Below are 19,412 nucleotides of genomic sequence, written 5' to 3'. Positions count from 1 at the left end.
ACGGACTGCATTCTGCGTGAGCTGGTACGTACAGTAGTACGTACGTGCTACGTTCGTGCAGCAGCAATAATCAGCCAAGCCCCGGCCCGACGGAAACATCCCATCGGCGTCCATCGATCGATCGACAGGCGCAGGCGCCGGAGAGTCCTTTCCTTTCTTTCTCCTCCCCGATCCATGCATGACCGGGACAACGCAACCGCAAACACCTTGCACGGCCGGGGCGGGGGCTACGCGCGCCCCTGTACAGCGGCCACTGTTGCGATCGAGGAGACGCGCGGCCAGATCTGGCTCGCCACCCGCAGCTGACGGTGGAGGAGACGCTCTGCCACTCTGGCCGGCCCGCCGCCGCCGGCCACCGCACAGTGCGTCACGTTGCTCCTGTTGCCGGCAACAGTGGGCGTCGCGCTCGACGGATCGATCGGCCGATCGAACCCAACGAACCTTTTCGTTCCGTCGACCCTCTCCGTAGATCTCCATCATGCCACAGTAAAGCCGATGACTGGGCTGGGCCGGGCTGGCAGGAGACTTGGCGGGTACGTATCCGTTTCCGTGCAGGAAAATGAAATGAATGGATGGAGACGGACGGAAAGGGCGGAGGGGAATCATCTGGAAGACAGGCGGCACAGTTAGCAGCGCCACTGTGGCATGTGGCGCGCCATAATGGGGGTTTAAAGCCTAGCGCAGGCCATGCGCATATAGCTAGCTAGCCCACTGTAACCACGTTTGGGACTTGCGCTGCTAATTTTCCTTTCCTTTCCTTCCAGGAGCTGCTACTGGTAGTAGCTGTAGAATGCGCCTAGCCTAAGCTACGCTGCCACGCTCTTTCGAGCATAATCCACTGGACGGGAGAAAGGTGGTGCTGAGAAGACAGCGATCGACCGGGAGAGGTGAAATGCAGTGGCCAGTGGGGGGTTGATTATTAGGTGCGCACCTAACAGTCTTTTTAGGGACTAGGTAGTAGGTGCATTGCATGGCATGGCATGGTATGCATGGACGACTAATCTTTTTGGAGATGATGCTATTCTACTACTATCTTTTCTTTGAGCAGGAAGTTAAACCCCCCACATCTCGTCTCGCTCTGACATATTGGCTTTGCACTTTGCAGGACGGGGCAAAGCGTGCTAATTAGTGCTTGCTTTTTACTGCTACAGGGCAGTAGTGATGGTGGTGGTGGTGGTGGTGGTACTCCCCCTAACCTAACCTACCGCAAGTGGAAAAAGGGCTCCGGAACGGGATGGAAATGCGCTCGCTCGCTTGCCGCTCTACTCTGCTCACATGATCCTCACATGCATCTGTGCACTGCTAACCAACGCCCCTCACACTCACCAGAGTGGCTGGCTTGATGGGTGGCGGTGACAGCGGTGGTGGTGTGGTGGGGCGCCCCCCCTCCTTCCCTGTTCCTGATAGATCCACCAACCCAGCTGTGCCTCTTTTTCTTCCGTTGCCGTGGGCCACCCCCCGCAGCGCCCATCTTTTGTCCCGCCTCCTTCCTTCCTTCCTTCCTTGTGTATCCCTCCTCTCTTCCCCTACTCGTTTTTCCCCTTAGCTTTTCTTTTCTTTTCTTTCGGGGAGAAGAAAGCTGGCGCGGTACACTGCCAAATGCTCTCACTCTCCCTGTAAAGAGACCTCGCAAACGACGAGAAATGGAGAGTTCATATTGATCTGTAAAAAAACTGGAATGACATGAGCATCCTTCGTCTATTCATTCATGCATCATGTTCAGCGTGACGTTTCCTCAGAAAAGAAAAAGTTCAGTGTGGGAGGGCGTGGATCGTTGTCCAGCATGCACGAAGGTAATCAGCGAGATATACGGGTCGCAACGAGGGACGCACGGGCTCGCAACGTGGTGGAACAGTGTCCACGCGTGACCCATCCATCGATCATAGGAGAGAGAGGAGAGGAGAGGAGAGAAGAGAGGAGGGCGTTGGCGGGGGGCGGAGGAGCGGACAAAGGAGGTGAATTGAAGCGGCCAGGCAGGAAAGGAGGAGGCGAGAGCACGAGAAAGGAAAAACGGGCGGTGGCGTGGCCTTAACTCGGCTGCAGATGCGCTCGACGGTGGTGGTGGTGGTGGTGGTGGTTCCATGTTAATCCCGCCCCATGTGACCCCTGCCAGTGCCGCCCCTTAATTATTCACGGCCCCATCCACCTCCCCACGGGCCACGGGGCCCCGTCTTCGTCTCCTCCTCGGGGGCTTTGCGATCCCGCGGCCACATGAACCCCAACACGGCTCCCCCTCACCTCGCCACGAATAAATGGTGAGAGCGCCCCTACAACATGGTGGTTGGTTCACACGCCAAAGCTACTACTACGTTATCTGCGATGGTGCGAGACCGTTAGCTGGGCATTTTCTTATCTTGGTTTCCTCTCACTGTCATAGCCAAGGGGGGAATGGAATAATGGGCCGCCTTTTGCGCTGACGGCAATCAGCCAGCGTGCGTCCACCACCCGGAGCTTTATTTATCAGCCCAGGAGGGCTTTCAGCAGCTTTTAGCCTCGCCGGCCGGATGGACCGATAGATAGATTTCTTTCATAGATACATAGATAGATAGATCTGCGCCATGTTAGATAGATTTGATTTGATTTCCAACGACCCGCCGCGAGATCTATCGATCGATCCATCTATAATGCAATCCGGTACACCAACTGTAGAGGCCTGGAGGGATCGGGAGGGAGGAGAAATGGATCTGGTGCCAACCCGGCGCCCCCCTCCTTCGTTTGTTTAGCAGCACGCAAGCAAGCAAAGATTCCGCGCGCGTTCGTTTGCTCAGCTACGTACTGTATATACCATTATTAAGGGAGCCAGCCTATACATCTACAGTATCCGCGGTTTTTTCTACGGTAGTACCATGCCGCCGATAATAACTGCTGTGCGGCGTATGCGCAGAGCCACGGTCGGTCGGTGTGGCGGTGCGAATACGACACAGTGGCGTATTCATGCATGCATGCACAGATTTCATGCACAACGGGTGTATTTTTTTGCTTCGATTTTGTGCACGGGCTGGCTGGCTGGCTGGCGTGCCTTGGTAATGGAGGAGTTGCGGAGTACCGCTCGGACGGACGGACGGACTCACGGACGGACACATGTCTCCGCCTCCGCGGCTGGATCTACCAATCACGCTGCTGGTACATGCTTCTGCTTGAAGCTGTCTGTGAGTGGTTTACCGGTAGTCCCACCGAAGTTTGTCAAGCTTGGTGTGGACGGTTAAAGGCTGTCCCGGATTGAAGTGTCCGTGGTCATAAGGCTAGTTGTAATGGGGAGTATCATATACTAGTATCATGCATATGATACCAGTATATGATACTACCTTTTTAATGCATAGTATCATATATTAGTATCATTTAATACTCTATTTATTGTCATGCATGACACAAAGTAGCATAGCATTTAATATGATACGGTATCATAATATGATACTACGCCCTCTCTTTCTTCATTTAATGCTATGACACATCATCAAAATTGCCTAGTTGGTATGCATGATACTAGCTATGATACTATCATTATAACCAACCTAAACGGCAGTTTAATAATGTTTAATGTGGCACAAGAACTGGTCGCTCTGCAGTTGGTAGAGCGTGCAAGGGCAAAGTACGGTTGGATTAGCAAAAAAGTTACTACATCACATGTGTCAGACAGGCTGTAATAGTTGTAATTTCAGCTTAACTTGATGCAGATTTGCATTAGAACGTCTCCAACGTTGATCCTCAAATCTTCGCAACCGTTTGGACAGCGTTGTTTGGACTGCGGAACTCATCCAACGTTTGTGGAGCAATCCAAACGCGATTTCTTCCGCAATCATAGACAAACGTGAGAAGGTTTGCGGGAGTCTTGACCGCCCCCAAACCCGCTTCTCACCGCCACTGGTAGAAAAAGGGCCTGTTGTCCCGGTTCGTAAGGGCCTTTAGTCCCGGTTCCTGAACCGGGACTAAAGTGTCGGTACTAATGCCCTGTACCTTTAGTCCCGGTTCAATCCAGAACCGGGACTGATGGGCCTCCACGTGGCCTGTGCGCGGAGCCCAGGCAGGAGACCCTTTGGTCCCGGTTGGTTGCATCAACCGGGACCAATAGGCATCCACGCGTCAGCATTTCTGTGGCTGGGGGTTTTGTTTTTTTTTAAAGGGGGGGGGTTTGGGGGTTTTGGGGGGTTAATTTAGGTGTTTCATATATTGTGTTAGCTAGCTATAATTAATAGAGAGAAGTGTCCTCTCTTATGTCCGTGCTTGGTCGACGCTACGTACTATACATACGTATAGAGAGGACTGGACACGCTAGTTAGCTAGTAAGCAAACGAAGGAAACAGAAGATCGTCATGAACATATATGCATACAGAGAGAAGTGATATCGACCACCTCTCCTTCTCCGAGAGATTGGTCGAACAACAAGTTCTCGTATATCTATCCGACACTACCGGCTACATATATACAATAATTATCTCTTACAAATATAATCATACGGACTCATGGTCCACATAGTATTCTCCATCTTCAGCGATCACTTGGTCAAGAAAGAATGCCGCCAATTCCTCTTGAATTGCTCGCATGCGAGCTGGTGCTAGGAGTTCATCCCGCTTCCGAAACATCTAATTTGAAGAAGGGGGTCAATACATATATATATATATGAATGAATGAAACTCAATACAAATGATGGTAATAAAATAAAATTATGAATGTTGTTATTTACGTACTTCATATTGTTCATCAGAGTACCCGCCCCGCTCACAGGTCGTGTGGCGGATGGACTCGCAGACGTAGTATCCACAGAAATCATTCCCTTTTTCCTACCACAACCACTTTACAAGAAATAGAGGTCAATCAAACTGATAAGCAAGAATGCTAAATGGTATTGATGAAACTAGCGCTTGAATCACTAGGAGATGCGCGGAACATGCTACTATAGTACTTACTTTCGGGTGTCTAAATTCCAGCTCCTTCGGCAGTCCCGGAACTTTTCTGGTGAATTTTCTCCAAACCCTGCCGGACAAAGAAAACAATTACTTGATATCAGGAAATGAACAAAGTTGCTGATATGGTGGATAATGATCGATTTAACTTACTTCTTGAGGATTTCAGTCATGTCCGCATACTCTTGGGGATCTTTTCGTTTAGAGTCCAAGACGGTTACTACTCCCTGCTCAAGCCTAATCTCTAGGAGAATATAGTGGAAACTGCACACGCATGCATAACTCATCAATTACATTATTATAACCTGGACTAATATATAAGGGAAACCGAATATGCACAAGACAGTAACACTCACTTGAAGTTGTAAGGAAAGAGTATTATATCTTTGTTTTCATTTTTTTGAATGATCGTAGCAAGTTGGCCTCGGTATCTCCGGGACGATGTTCAACCTCAGTTGCATCTATGAGATATGTGTTAACGAACCCAATATCACCGATTTGTCTTTTCTTCAATTCGGCGATCTTCATTCTGCATAATATAGTGAGGATAATTATAAATACATGCAATGAAAGAGATGAGCTATATAGAGAGACTTAATGACAGAAGTAGTAGTACTTACAGACAGTAGCAGGTGATCGTTGTTTTATCGAGGGCCAATTGATTGAAAAACTGGTAGAACTCTTCAAATGGAATAGGCAACAGTTCAATTCCAACGAGGTCATACTCCGGTTTAACTCTCGCATACAAAGTACTCCTCCCCCAGACTCTCTACATATTTTCAAGTACCAATCATGTAATCTCCGCATCATCGTTGTTAAAGATTTTTCATCTTTGACGAGAGGCTTCCCGTACTCGTATCTGTGTATCTGCACCTCCATGGGATCATAATGTACATCGTCGGACAGGTAATCGTCAACATTGCCATAACCGGGCACCATCCTCTGATTGACGATGTCACTAGGCACCTTGAGGGGGGGCACGATTGCTTCGCTTGTTCGCTGAGCTGGGCAATTTGTTTCCCAGCTGCTCGTCGTTCTTTCAGCCTTTGATCACTAACTGTACTTCCCGACCGCTCCGCTTCGGCCCATGTCTTTGCAATAATGCGCTCATAGTTGCCTTTCGGCGGAGACTTGAGTGGTTTTGCCAGGGTAGCCAGAGTGCGCTTCACTTTCACCGGATCTACCTTCTCCTCCGGAGGTGGATGTCTGTTTGCTCTCAACCCTTGAAACCAGTCATCCACTTCGGTTCACGCGATCTCGGCGTTCTCCTCCGAGGTCCTCTCATATGGTAACTTCTCTGGAGTCTTAAGAGAAGGACCGAATCTGTATGTCCTCCCGCCTCTGGTTGTACTGCTAGACGTCGACCGAGCAGACGGAGCGGTTGTCTTCTTTACTTGCTTACGAGGCGGAGGAGAAGGACTACGACGCGCCGGAGCAGCTGGAGCGGCGGCAGGTCTCTTCCGCCCTTGCTGACGAGGCAGAGAAGGAGGAGGTTGGCTGCTCGGGCGCGTCGGCGCAGGCGGAGAAGGAGGCGGAGTGCCGCCACGTGCCGTAGAAGGAGCCGGCCGAGGGCCCTGATCGTCATTCGCCGGAGGAGGAGGCGGTGGAGGAGGCGGAGTGCCCTGACTCGCCGGAGGAGGAGGAGGAGGCGGAGGCGTCCAGTTCGGAAGGTTGATGAGCTCCTTCCGCCATAGGCATGGAGTCTTCAGAGCAGACCCCAGCCGAGTCTCCCCTTCACCGGTAGGGTGGTCAAGCTGGAGGTCCTCAAATCCCTCCGTTATTTCATCCACCATCACCCTAGCATATCCTTCTGGAATCGGCCGGCAGTGAAAAGTTGTGCCGGGTTCAGTAGGATAAACAGAGCCAACAGCCGCCTTGACCTTCAAATTCATCCATTGCGTCATAAGGTGGCAATTTTGAGATTCAGTGATAGCATCCACGGGATAGCTGGCAGGAGCCATCAAGGCATGCTCCGGCTGAAGCAGCTCGGTGGAAGCCACGCTGCTTCTGTGCTGAGATGGCGGAGTAGCTTCGGGGGAGGCTTCGGCAGTACTTTGCTGCGATTTGCTTCTCGTTCCTCTATCGCGTCTACCCTTGCTTGCAGCGCCTGCATTTGGGTCTGCTGCACTTTTTTCCCCCTCTCATGGGATTTGTAACCGCCTGCGTCCGGAAACCCAACCTTCCACGGAATGGAGCCTGGCATGCCTCGTGTCCGTCCAGGGTGCTCAGGATTCCCGAGGGCCATTGTGAGCTCGTCGTTCTCTCTGTCTGGAAAGAACTTCCCTTGCTGCGCTGCTTCGATATACTGCTTAAGCTTCCTGACTGGTATGTCCATTTGATTGTTCGTCCAAATGCACTTCCCTGTTACAGGGTCCAAGGTTCCGCCAGCCCCGAAGAACCAAATCCGGCAACGGTCTGGCCAGCTAATTGTCTCTGGTTCGATCCCTTTATCAACCAGATCATTCTCAGTCTTGGCCCACTTAGGCCGGGCTACGAGGTAGCCACCTGACCCCGTGCGATGGTGAAGCATCTTCTTAGCAGCATTTTGCTTATTTGTCGCCGACATCTTCTTACTCTTTTCCGATGTCTTATGGGCCACAAATGCGGGCCAGTGATCTCTGATCTTCTCATATCTGCCCTTGAATTCTGGTGTCTCATTATTTTCGACAAACTTATTCAGCTCTTTCTTCCACCTCCTGAATAGTTCTGCCATCCTCTTAAGAGCAAAAGACTTGATTAATTGCTCTTTAACTGGGTTCTCTGGATTATCCTCTGGCGGTAGGGTGAAATTTGACTTCAGCTCAGTCCAAAGATCATTTTTCTGCATATCATTGACATAAGACACCTCAGGGTCTTCTGTAGCCGGCTTAAACCATTGCTGGATGCTTATCGGGATCTTGTCCCTAACCAGAACCCCGCACTGAGCAACAAATGCGCTCTTTGTCCGGAGGGGTTCAATCGGTTGGCCATCGGGCGCGATTGCTATGATCTCAAACTTTTCATCCGAACTCAACTTTTTCTTCGGGCCTCGTCTCTTTACCGAAGTTGTGCTCGATCCGGAGGGCTAGAAAAAAGAACAAAGACTTAATTAATATGTGTACATACCAAAACAATGAATGCATCAATCAGCTAGTCAGCACAGGCTTAACTAATATATATACCTGGCCGGACTCGGTTCGGTCACCAGAGCCGTCATCACGGTCTCCTTCTTGCACCGGCATTGGGTCACCGGATCTGTCCTCATGTTCTTCTTGCACCAGCATTAGGTCACCGTAGCCAGCTTGTTCACCCTCTCCTTCCAGACCATCGGTGTCGTTGAGAAACAACGAGACGGCATCACTTCCTTCTGCGATTATGTCCCTCAACAACGCTTCTTTTGCTTCGTCTAGGGCGGTGTCCATAGTTTCTACAAATATTTACAACATGGCAATTATTATTCAAACATGATAGATGGATACATTAGTGCCAAACGTAGAACTAGCTACCTAATCATAGTAAGGAATCATATATATTAATTAGTGGCCTCGACCCCCCCCCCACGTGTTGAAGTTATCGGGAGGGGGTATATATTGACAACGACGACACTACATCTATATGTCCCTCGACGACCCTCGTTCCCGATAAAAAAAGAGGAAGAAGAAGAAAAAAAAAGAGGAGAAGAAAGAATAGAGGAGAAGAACTCCTCTATTCTTTCTTCTCCTTTTTTTTCTTCCTCTTCTTTTTTTCCTGTTCTTCCTCTCATGTTCGAGAGGATCGTCGAGGGGTCGGAAGGTTGCCTAGTGTCAAAGGATTCAACAAAACCATGTCTTCATCATTAGGCGAAAGTAACATGTGCATGATGGTACGAAGCTCTCCAAAGTTATTTTGGAACGGAGTCCCAGATAAGATAATTCGCTTTTTGGTACAAAGTTCAGCAACACCTTCCAAATATTGTTATTTGGAAGGCCTTTGCTGAAATTCATACAAAAAGGCAAACTATCCTATCCGGGACACCATTCCAAAATAACTTTGGAGGACTTCGTCATGCCCTGGTTACTTCCGGCTAATGATGAAGCCATGGATTTCTTCAATACTTTGACACTAGGAAACCTCTCTCGACCCCTCGGCGATCCTCGACCCCTCGAACCCTCGACGACCCTGGAACCCTCGACCCCTAGACGACCCTGGAACCCTCGACCCTCGATCCCTAGACCCTATAGAACCCTCGAACCCTCGACCCTGAAACCCTCGACCCTTGACCCCTTAACGACCCTCGACCCTCTACCCTAGTTCCCGACCCTCGACCCCTCGGCGATCCTCGACACCCTCATTCCCGATAAAAATTAAGAAGAAGAAGAAGAAGAAGAAGAAGAAGAAGAAGAAGAAGAAGAAAGGAATAGCTAGAGGAGAAGATCGAAGAAAAAAAGAAGAAAAAAAAAGAGGAGAAGAAGAAAGGAATAGTGGAGAAGAAGAGAAAATAGAATATTCTATTTTCTCTTCCTCTCCACTATTGCTTTCTTCTTCTCCTCTTCTTTTTCTTCTTTTTTCTTCTTCTTAATTATTTATTTCTCCTCTTGTTTTCCTCTCCTCTTCTTCTTTCTTTCCTCTTCTTATTTTCTTCTTTCCTATCCTTCTTTTTCTAAAATTGTAACTTTTGCATATATAAAACTTTTCTAAAATTGTAAGTTTCTATATAAAACTTTCCTATCGGGAGGGGGTTATATCGCCCCCCCCCCCTCGTGTTGAAGAAAACGAAGAAGAAATAAAAAGAGGAGAAGAAGAAAGGAATAGAGGAGAAGATCGAGGAAAAAAAAGAAGAAAAAAAGAGGAGAAGAAGAAAGGAATAGAGGAGAAGAAGAAAAAAGAAGAATTTTTTTTCTATTTTTTCTTCTTCTCCTCTATTCCTTTCTTCTTCTCCTCTTCCTTTTCTTCCTCTCCTCTTCTTCTCCTTTTTCCTCTTCTTATTTTCCTTTTTCCTCTCCTAAATATATAAAACTTTTCTAAAAATGAAAGTAACCTAAAATGTACTAAATTAGAGAACATACATAGATAATCCTTTTCTAAATATTTAAACCTAACTTCTGCATATATGAACATATATACACAGAGAACATAAAAACATATATACATTTTTATAAAAAAGAAAAATACAAAATACAAACATATATATGAAAAAAATCTGAAAAAAGCAATATACACAATACATATACTGACATATATACATAATATACACAAAGAGGCAATATACACAAGCATATATAATATATATAAAAACAGGGGAGGGCGCCGGCCGGACCAACGGGCAGGGCGACGGCAACGGGCGGGCCGGGGCGACGGCGACGGGCGGGGCGGGGCGACGGCGACGGGCGGGGCGGGGCGACGACGACGGGCGGGGCAGGGGCGACGGCGACGGGCGGGGCAGGGCGACGGCGACGGGTGGGCCGGGGCGCGCGACGCGCATCGGGGCAGGGCGGTGATCGGCGACGGCGTCGGGCGAGGGCACGGGCGACAGCGAGCGGGCGGCGACGGCGACCTCGGGCGGCTAGGGGAGGCGACGTCGACGTCGGGGCAGCCGGCGTCGAGGAGCAGCGCAGCAGCCTGGCGGCGTTTGGAGAGAAGAATGGCGGGTGGGGGAAATTTCCTAAGTGTTTGGTTATATAGGAAAGGTATTGGTTGTTGGAAATATGCCCTAGAGGCAATAATAAATTGATTATTATTATATTTCCTTGTTCATGATAATCGTTTATTATCCATGCTATAATTGTATTGATAGGAAACTCAGATACGTGTGGATACATAGACAACACCATGTCCCTAGTAAGCCTCTAGTTGACTAGCTCGTTGATCAATAGATGGTTACGGTTTCCTGACCATGGACATTGGATGTCATTGATAATGGGATCACATCATTAGGAGAATGATGTGATGGACAAGACCCAATCCTAAGCATAGCACTAGATCGTGTAGTTCGTATGCTAAAGCTTTTCTAATGTCAAGTATCATTTCCTTGAACCATGAGATTGTGCAACTCCCGGATACCGTAGGAGTGCTTTGGGTGTACCAAACGTCACAACGTAACTGGGTGACTATAAATGTGCACTACAGGTATCTCCGAAAGTGTCTGTTGGGTTGGCGCGAATCGAGACTGGGATTTGTCACTCCGTGTAAGCGGAGAGGTATCTCTGGGCCCACTCGGTAGGACATCATCATAATGTGCACAATGTGATCAAGGAGTTGATCACGGGATGATGTGTTACAGAGCGAGAAAAGAGACTTGCCGGTAACGAGATTGAACAAGGTATCGGGATACCGACGATCGAATCTCGGGCAAGTATCATACCGATAGACAAAGGGAATTGTATACGGGATTGATTAAGTCCTTGACATCGTGGTTCATCCGATGAGATCATCGTGGAACATGTGGGAGCCAACATGGGTATCCAGATCCCGCTGTTGGTTATTGACCGGAGAACGTCTCGGTCATGTCTGCATGTCTCCCGAACCCGTAGGGTCTACACACTTAAGGTTCGATGACGCTAGGGTTATAAAGGAAGTTTGTATGTGGTTACTGAATGTTGTTCGGAGTCCCGGATGAGATCCCGGACGTCACGAGGAGTTTCGGAATGGTCCGGAGGTAAAGATTTATATATAGGAAGTCCTATTTCGGCCATCGGGACAAGTTTCGGGGTCATCGGTATTGTACCGGGACCACCGGAAGGGTCCCGGGGGTCCACCGGGTGGGGCCACCTATCCCGGAGGGTCCCATGGGCTGAAGTGGGAAGGGATCCAGCCCAAAGTGGGCTGGGGCACCACTTCCCCCTAGGGCCCATGCGCCTGGAGTGGGGAAACCCTAAAAGGAAGAGTCCTAGGAGGGGAAGGCACCTCCTAGGTGCCTTGGGGGGGAGGGAATCCTCCCTTGGCCGCCACCCCAAGGCCCATTTAGAGCTGCCGCCCCTCTAGGGGTGGGAACCCTAGAGGGGGCGCACCCTCCTCCCTCTCCCCTATATATATTGAGGCCTGGGGCTGCCCATAACACGTGATCTGATCTCTGCCTATTGGTGCAGTCCTCCCTCTCTTTCTCCTCCTCTCCCGTGGTGCTTGGCGAAGCCCTGCAGGATTGCCACGCTCCTCCATCACCACCACACCATTGTGCTGCTGCTGGACGGAGTCTTCCTCAACCTCTCCCTCTCTCCTTGCTGGATCAAGGCATGGGAGACGTCACCGGGTTGTACGTGTGTTGAACGCGGAGGTGCCGTCCGTTCGGCACTAGGATCATCGGTGATTTGGATCACAACGAGTACGACTCCATAAACCCCGTTCTCTTGAACGCTTCCGCTTAGCGATCTACAAGGGTATGTAGATGCACTCTCCTTCCCCTCGTTGCTAGTCTCTCCATAGATAGATCTTGGTGACACGTAGGAAAATTTTGAATTTCTGCTACGTTCCCCAACATTGGTCCCGGTTCGTGGCTCCACCCGGGACCAATGCCCCCCTTTAGTCCCGGTTGGTGCCACCAACCGGGACCAAAGGCCTCTTTTCAGCAGCCCAAAGGGCGGAAGCGGCGGCCACCAAAGGGGTCCATTGGTCCCGGTTGGTGCGACGAACCGGAACCAATGCCCCCTTTTGGTCCCGGTTCTTCCCACCAACCGGGACCAATGGCCTTGTGGTGCCCCGCGCCCAAAAGTTTAGTCCCACCTCGCTAGTTGAGAGGGCTCGGGAGTGGTTTATAAGCGCTGCTGCGCCCACCCTCCCGAGCTCCTCTCAACTGCAGGCTTTCGGGCCTAATCTGTCACTGCAATGCCTGTGGGCCTACTGGGCCTGCTGCGGGCCTGAATCCTGGCCCATGGTAGGGTTTCTAGTCGTATTCAGGCCGTGGTGGCCCAGTAGGTGGCATTTTTTTTGTTTTTTTGTTGCTTTATTTATTTTCTTTTGTTTTTTGCTTTATTTTTAAATTCTTTATGCTTTTAGTTTTAGAAAAATTATAAAATTTTGTTAATGCCATTAGTTTTCAAATTTGAAAATAATTTTTTAGTTTTTTTGTTTTCTTTGTTGCTTTTTTTTATTTTATTTTGTGATTAACTTTACTATAAAAATAGTTTTCCCTGTTTTTTGATTTGTTTTTTGCATTATTAATTTTCTTTTGTTTTTTGCTTTAATTTTTAATTCTGTTTGCTTTTAGGTTAGCAAAATTATAAACTTTCTGTTAGTGCCATTAGTTTTAGAAAAATTATAAACTTTCTGTTAGTGCCATTAGTTTTCAAATTTGAAAACAATTTTTTAGTTTTTTTGTTTTCTTTGTTGCTTTATTTATTTTATTTTGTGATTAACTTTACTATAAAAATAGTTTTTTCTTGTTTTTTTTATTTGTTTTTTGCATTATTTATTTTCTTTTGTTTTTTGCTTTAATTTTTAATTCTGTTTGCTTTTAGGTTAGCAAAATTATAAACTTTCTGTTAGTGCCATTAGTTTTAGAAAAATTATAAACTTTCTGTTAGTGCCATTAGTTTTCAAATTTGAATAGTTAAAATTTGAATTCTTTGAAAATTGTTTGAATCACAAGTTTGTGATTAACTTACTAAAAAAATGAGAATAGATGCACTTATAGAGAAAATTCAACCTAAATTCCTAGTAAATTTCTATGAATTTCAGAGAAATTCACTATGAATTTAGGTTAAACTTTTCTCTATTAGGGTATCTATTTTCACTTTGAGAGGAGCTCAACAAGGCAGAGAGGGAAGGGCTTATAAACCGGTGTGAGCCTCCTTCGGTTGGCGAGGTGGGACTAAACTCGGCCCGCAATGAGGACCAACCCTTTAGTCCCGGTTTGAAAGTTGGCATGGGCCAGGGACTAATGGTCATGGTATTACGAGGGACGAACCATAAGACATGAAAGCATTTCAAATGAACTCTGAAAAAGTTGAAAGTTGGGATGGTATCATAATTTCACCCACATAGCATGTGCATGTACAAAACGGACAATGGTAGCATGTTTGTGTGTTACAAAGTTGCGGGAGAAAGTCTTCACTTTTTCTTCGCTTGTGTCATTTGCTTATTGTGCCGTAACCATGGATAATCTTCATTGTTTATCAGGATGCTTGGGTCAGCCTTGACATTGAAGGGAGGAATTTCATGAAACTTTTCATAATTTTCAGACATGTCTGTCTTGCCGTCCACTCCCAGGATGTCCCTTTTTCCTGAAAGAACTATGTGGCGCTTTGGCTCATCGTATGATGTATTCGCTTCCTTATCTTTTCTTTTTCTCGGTTTGGTAGACATGTCCTTCACATAGATAATCTGTGCCACATCATTGGCTAGGACGAACGGTTCGTCGGTGTACCCAAGATTTTTCAGATCCACTGTTGTCATTCCGTACTGTGGGTCTACCTGTACCCCGCCGCCTAACAGATTGACCCATTTGCACTTAAACAAAGGGACCTTAAAATCAGGTCCCTAGTCAAGTTCCCATATGTCCACTATGTAACCATAATATGTATCCTTTTTGCTCTCGGTTGCTGCATCAAAGCGGACACCGCTGTTTTGGTTGGTGCTCTTTTGATCTTGGGCGATCATGTAAAATGTATTCCCATTTATCTCATATCCTTTGTAAGTCAATACAGTCAAAGATGGTCCCCTGGACAACAAGTACAACTCATCACAAACAGTGTTGTCACCTCTGAGACATATTTCCAACCAACTGCTGAAAGTCCTGATGTGTTCACATGTAGTCCAATCGTCACACTGCTCCGGGTGTTTGGAGACATACGGGGTCACCAAGGTAGAGTTCTGTAGAACTGTGTAGTGTGCTTGAGACCAAGAATATTCGTCCCTGCATATTATTGAGTCTCTTCCAAGAGTGCCTTTTCCAGTCAGTCTCCCCTCATACCGCGATTTAGGGAGACCTATCTTGTTAAGGCCAGGAATGAAGTCAACACAAAACCCGATAACATCCTCTGTTTGATGGCCCATGGAGATGCTTCCTTCTGGCCTAGCGCGATTACGGACATATTTCTTTAGGACTTCCATGAACCTCTCAAAGGGGAACATATTGTGTAGAAATACGGGCCCCAGGATGACAATCTCGTCGACTAGATGAACTAGGACGTGCGTCATGATATTGAAGAAGGATGGTGGGAACACCAGCTCGAAACTGACAAGACATTGCGCCACATCACTCCTTAGCCTTGGTACGATTTCTGGATCGATCACCTTCTGAGAGATTGCATTGAGGAATGCACATAGCTTCACAATGGCTAATCGGACGTTTTCCGGTAGAAGCCCCCTCAATGCAACCGGAAGCAGTTGCGTCATAATCACGTGGCAGTCATGAGACTTTAGGTTCTGAAACTTTTTCTCTGGCATATTTATTATTCCATTTATATTCGACGAGAAGCCAGTCGTGACCTTCATACTGATCAGGCATTCAAAGAAGATTTCTTTCTCTTCTTTCGTAAGAGCGTAGCTGGCAGGACCTTTATACTGCTTCAGAGGCATGCCGTCTTTTTCGTGCAAACGTTGCAGGTCCTCCCGTGCCTCAGGTGTATCTTTTGTCTTCCCATACACGCCCAAGAAGCCTAGCAGGTTCACGCAAAGGTTCTTCGTCACGTGCATCACGTCGATTGAGGAGCGGACCTCTAGGTCTTTCCAGTAGGGTAGGTCCCAAAATATAGATTTCTTCTTCCACATGGGTGCGTGTCCCTCAGCGTCATTTGAAACAGCTAGTCCACCGGGACCCTTTCCAAAGATTACGTAGTGTAAATCATTGACCATAGCAAGCACGTGATCACCGGTGCGCATGGCGGGCTTCTTCCGGTGATCTGCCTCGCCTTTGAAATGCTTGCCTTTCTTTCGACATTGATGGTTGGTCGGAAGAAATCGACGATGGCCCAGGTACACATTCTTCCTGCATTTGTCCAGGTATATACTTTCAGTGTCATCTAAACAGTGCGTGCATGCGTGGTATCATTTGTTTGTCTGTCCCGAAAGGTTACTGAGAGCGGGCCAATCGTTGATGGTCACGAACAGCAACGGCTTTAGGTTAAATTCCTCCTGTCTGTGCTCATCCCACGTACATACACCGTTTTCATTCCACAACTGTAAAAGTTCTTCAACTAATGGCCTTAGGTACACATCAATTTCGTTGCCGGGTTGCTTAGGGCCTTGGATGAGAACTGGCATCATAATGAACTTCCGCTTCATGCACATCCAAGGAGGAAGGTTATACATACATAGAATCACGGGCCAGGTGCTGTGATTGCTGCTCTGCTCCCCGAAAGGATTAATGCCATCCGCGCTTAAAGCAAACCATACATTCCTTGGATCCTTTGCAAACTCATCCCAGTACTTTCTCTCGATTTTTCTCCACTATGACCCGTCAGCGGGTGCTCTCAACTTTCCATCTTTCTTTCGGTTCTCACTGTGCCATCGCATCAACTTGGCATGCTCTTCGTTTTTGAACAGACGTTTCAACCGTGGTATTATAGGAGCATACCACATCACCTTCGCAGGAACCCTCTTCCTGGGGGGCTCGCCATCAACATCACCAGGGTCATCTGGCCTGATCTTATACCGCAATGCACCGCATACCGGGCATGCGTTCAGATCCTTGTATGCACCGCGGTAGAGGATGCAGTCATTAGGGCATGCATGTATCTTCTCCACCTCCAATCCTAGAGGGCATACGACCTTCTTTGCTGCGTATGTACTGTCGGGCAATTCGTTATCCTTTGGAAGCTTCTTCTTCAATATTTTCAGTAGCTTCTCAAATCCTTTGTCAGCGACAGCATTCTTTGCCTTCCACTGCAGCAATTCCAGTACGGTACCGAGCTTTGTGTTACCATCTTCGCAATTGGGGTATAACCCTTTTTCGTGATCCTCTAACATGCGATCGAACTTCAGCTTCTTCTTTTGACTAATGCATTGCGTCCTTGCATCGATAATGGCCCGGCGGAGATCATCATCATCGGGCACATCGTCTGGTTCCTCTTGATCTTCAGCAGCTTCACCCGTTGCAGCATCATTGGGCACATCGTCTGGTTCCTCTTGATCTTCACCAGCTCCCCCCGTTGCAGCATCACCGTATTCAGGGGGCACATAGTTGTCATCGTAGTCTTCTTCTTCACCGTCTTCCATCATAACCCCTATTTCTCCGTGCCTCGTCCAAACATTATAGTGTGGCATGAAACCCTTGTAAAGCAGGTGGGAGTGAAGGATTTTACGGTTAAAGTAAGACCTCGTATTCCCACATTCAGTGCATGGACAACACATAAAACCATTCTGCTTGTTTGCCTCAGCCGCATCGAGAAACTCATGCACGCCCTTAATGTACTCGTGGGTGTGTCTGTCACCGTACATCCATTGCCAGTTCATCTGCGTGCATTATATATAATTAAGTGTCCAAATTAATAGAAGTTCATCATCACATTAAAACCAAAGTGCATACATAGTTCTCATCTAACAACATATAGCTCTCCAGAGCATCTAATTAATTAAACCATACATTAAAACTATGTAAAACATTTCAATGCGAAAACAAATGCGATCATAATCGCAACCAAGGTAACAATTGATCCAACGGCATAATGATACCAAGCCTCGGTATGAATGGCATATTTTCTAATCTTTCTAATCTTCAAGCGCATTGCATCCATCTTGATCTTGTGATCATCGACGACATCCGCAACATGCAACTCCAATATCATCTTCTCCTCCTCAATTTTTTTATTTTTTCCTTCAACAAATTGTTTTCTTCTTCAACTAAATTTAACCTCTCGACAATAGGGTCGGTTGGCATTTCCGATTCACATACATCCCAGATAAATAAAATCTATGTCACGTTGGTCGGCATAATTTTCATAAACAATAAATGAACCAATAGTTATAAAGATAATATACATACCACATCTGAATCATAGACAGGACGAGGGCCGACGGGGGCGGATACCAAAACCATCGCACTATATAAGATGCAATAATAAATGTAAGAAAATGATACAAGTATCTATCTAAACATACAAGTAAGAATATTTTTCCTTTCAAAAAGAAGATAAGAACAAGAGGCTCACCACGGTGGTGTCGGTGATGAAATCGGCGCGGGTGATCGACGGCGGTGAAGACAGGGACGGGGCGTGACGGACCGCTAAATCTAGACAAATCTCGAGGAAAATGGAGTTTGGAGGTCGAGCTTCGAGTGGAGAAAGCTTAAGTAGTGTGGCTCGGGCATTCCATCGAACACCTCATGTGCATAGGAGGTGAGCTAGAGCACCACAAAGCCCTCTCCCCCTCGGCCAGAGAAAAACAGAGCACTGGGGTGCTCTGCTCGCGAGCGAGGGGTATATATAGGCACCTCATTGGTCCCGGTTGGTGACATGAGCCGGGACTAAAGGGGAGCCTTTGGTCCCGGTTCAAGCCACCAACCGGGACCAATGGTGGTGGGCCAGGAGCGAGGCCCATTGGTCCCGGTTCATTCCACCAACCGGGACCAATGGCCCACGTGGCCCGGCCGGCCCCCTGGGCTCACGAACCGGGACCAATGCCCACATTGGTCCCGGTTCTAGACTGAACCGGGACTAATGGGCTGACCCAGCCAGGACCAAAGCCCTGTTTTCTACTAGTGCGCCCTAACCCACAAACCCCTCGTCGTCCTCTCCCGCGCTTTTCTTCCGATGCACGCGCCGCTTACCACGCCGCATTCATGCCGGTCCACCGCACGTGACGCGCCCGCAGTTGATGCCGCGATGTGACCAGAGTGAGGGAGGGGCGGCGCTGGCTGAAGCGACCTCTCGGCAGCAGCCGCCGCGTCAATGCGAGCGCAGGTTCTCGAGGAACCGACTCCGGCCACACTGCGCCGCATTGAAGCGGACGACTGGCCCTTCTCATGGCCTGGCCGCGGCTATTTACACCGCGCTCCGGGGGCGTCCACATCGCATCCTCCTCCTTCTCCCCTTCCCGCCAATCTTCCTCCACATCTCCGGCGATGGGCAAGTCCAGGGCGTCAGCGCTGGCATGTGGTTCCAAGACGGGATCGTCGCGATGCTGCCCTCCAACTCCGAGGCCTCGTCCTCATCGGCTGGCGGCCACTCGACGCGGGCAGATATTGTCATCTCCTCCGGCGAACAGGAGGACTAGCCGCCGCCCGCGCCGGCGGTGTCGGGCCAGGTCTACGCCGCCACCAACGTGGAGTACGAAGAACAGATGGAGCTGATACTCGGTCGTTCTGTCGTCCACATCAACGGCCCGGCTCCAACGCCGGGGGAGCTCTTCCTCGTGAAGTAGGAGCGGGCATCCCCTCCACACTCTTCGCCGTCACGTCCAAATCAGACGCCGCGTAAAGGAGGAGAGGCTCTCGCGGCCGCCCCGACGCGTCGTGAAGGAGGAGCGCCGCTCGCCACCGCCTCGGCCCTTCGTCAAGGAGGAGCGCCGCTTACCGCCGCCCGAGCGCGCCGTCAAGGAGGAGCGCCGCCACCCCTGCCCAAGGCGTGTGGTTGCCTTCTCCACTACCTCGACAGCGGCAGCTTTTCGTCCTCCTGGAGCGCA

This window comes from Triticum urartu, chromosome 2A (assembly GCF_056163025.1).
Source record: "Triticum urartu cultivar PI428250 chromosome 2A, HENAU_Tu73, whole genome shotgun sequence".
NCBI classification, from domain to species: domain Eukaryota; kingdom Viridiplantae; phylum Streptophyta; class Magnoliopsida; order Poales; family Poaceae; genus Triticum; species Triticum urartu.
Note: the sequence above shows the minus strand (reverse complement) of the source record.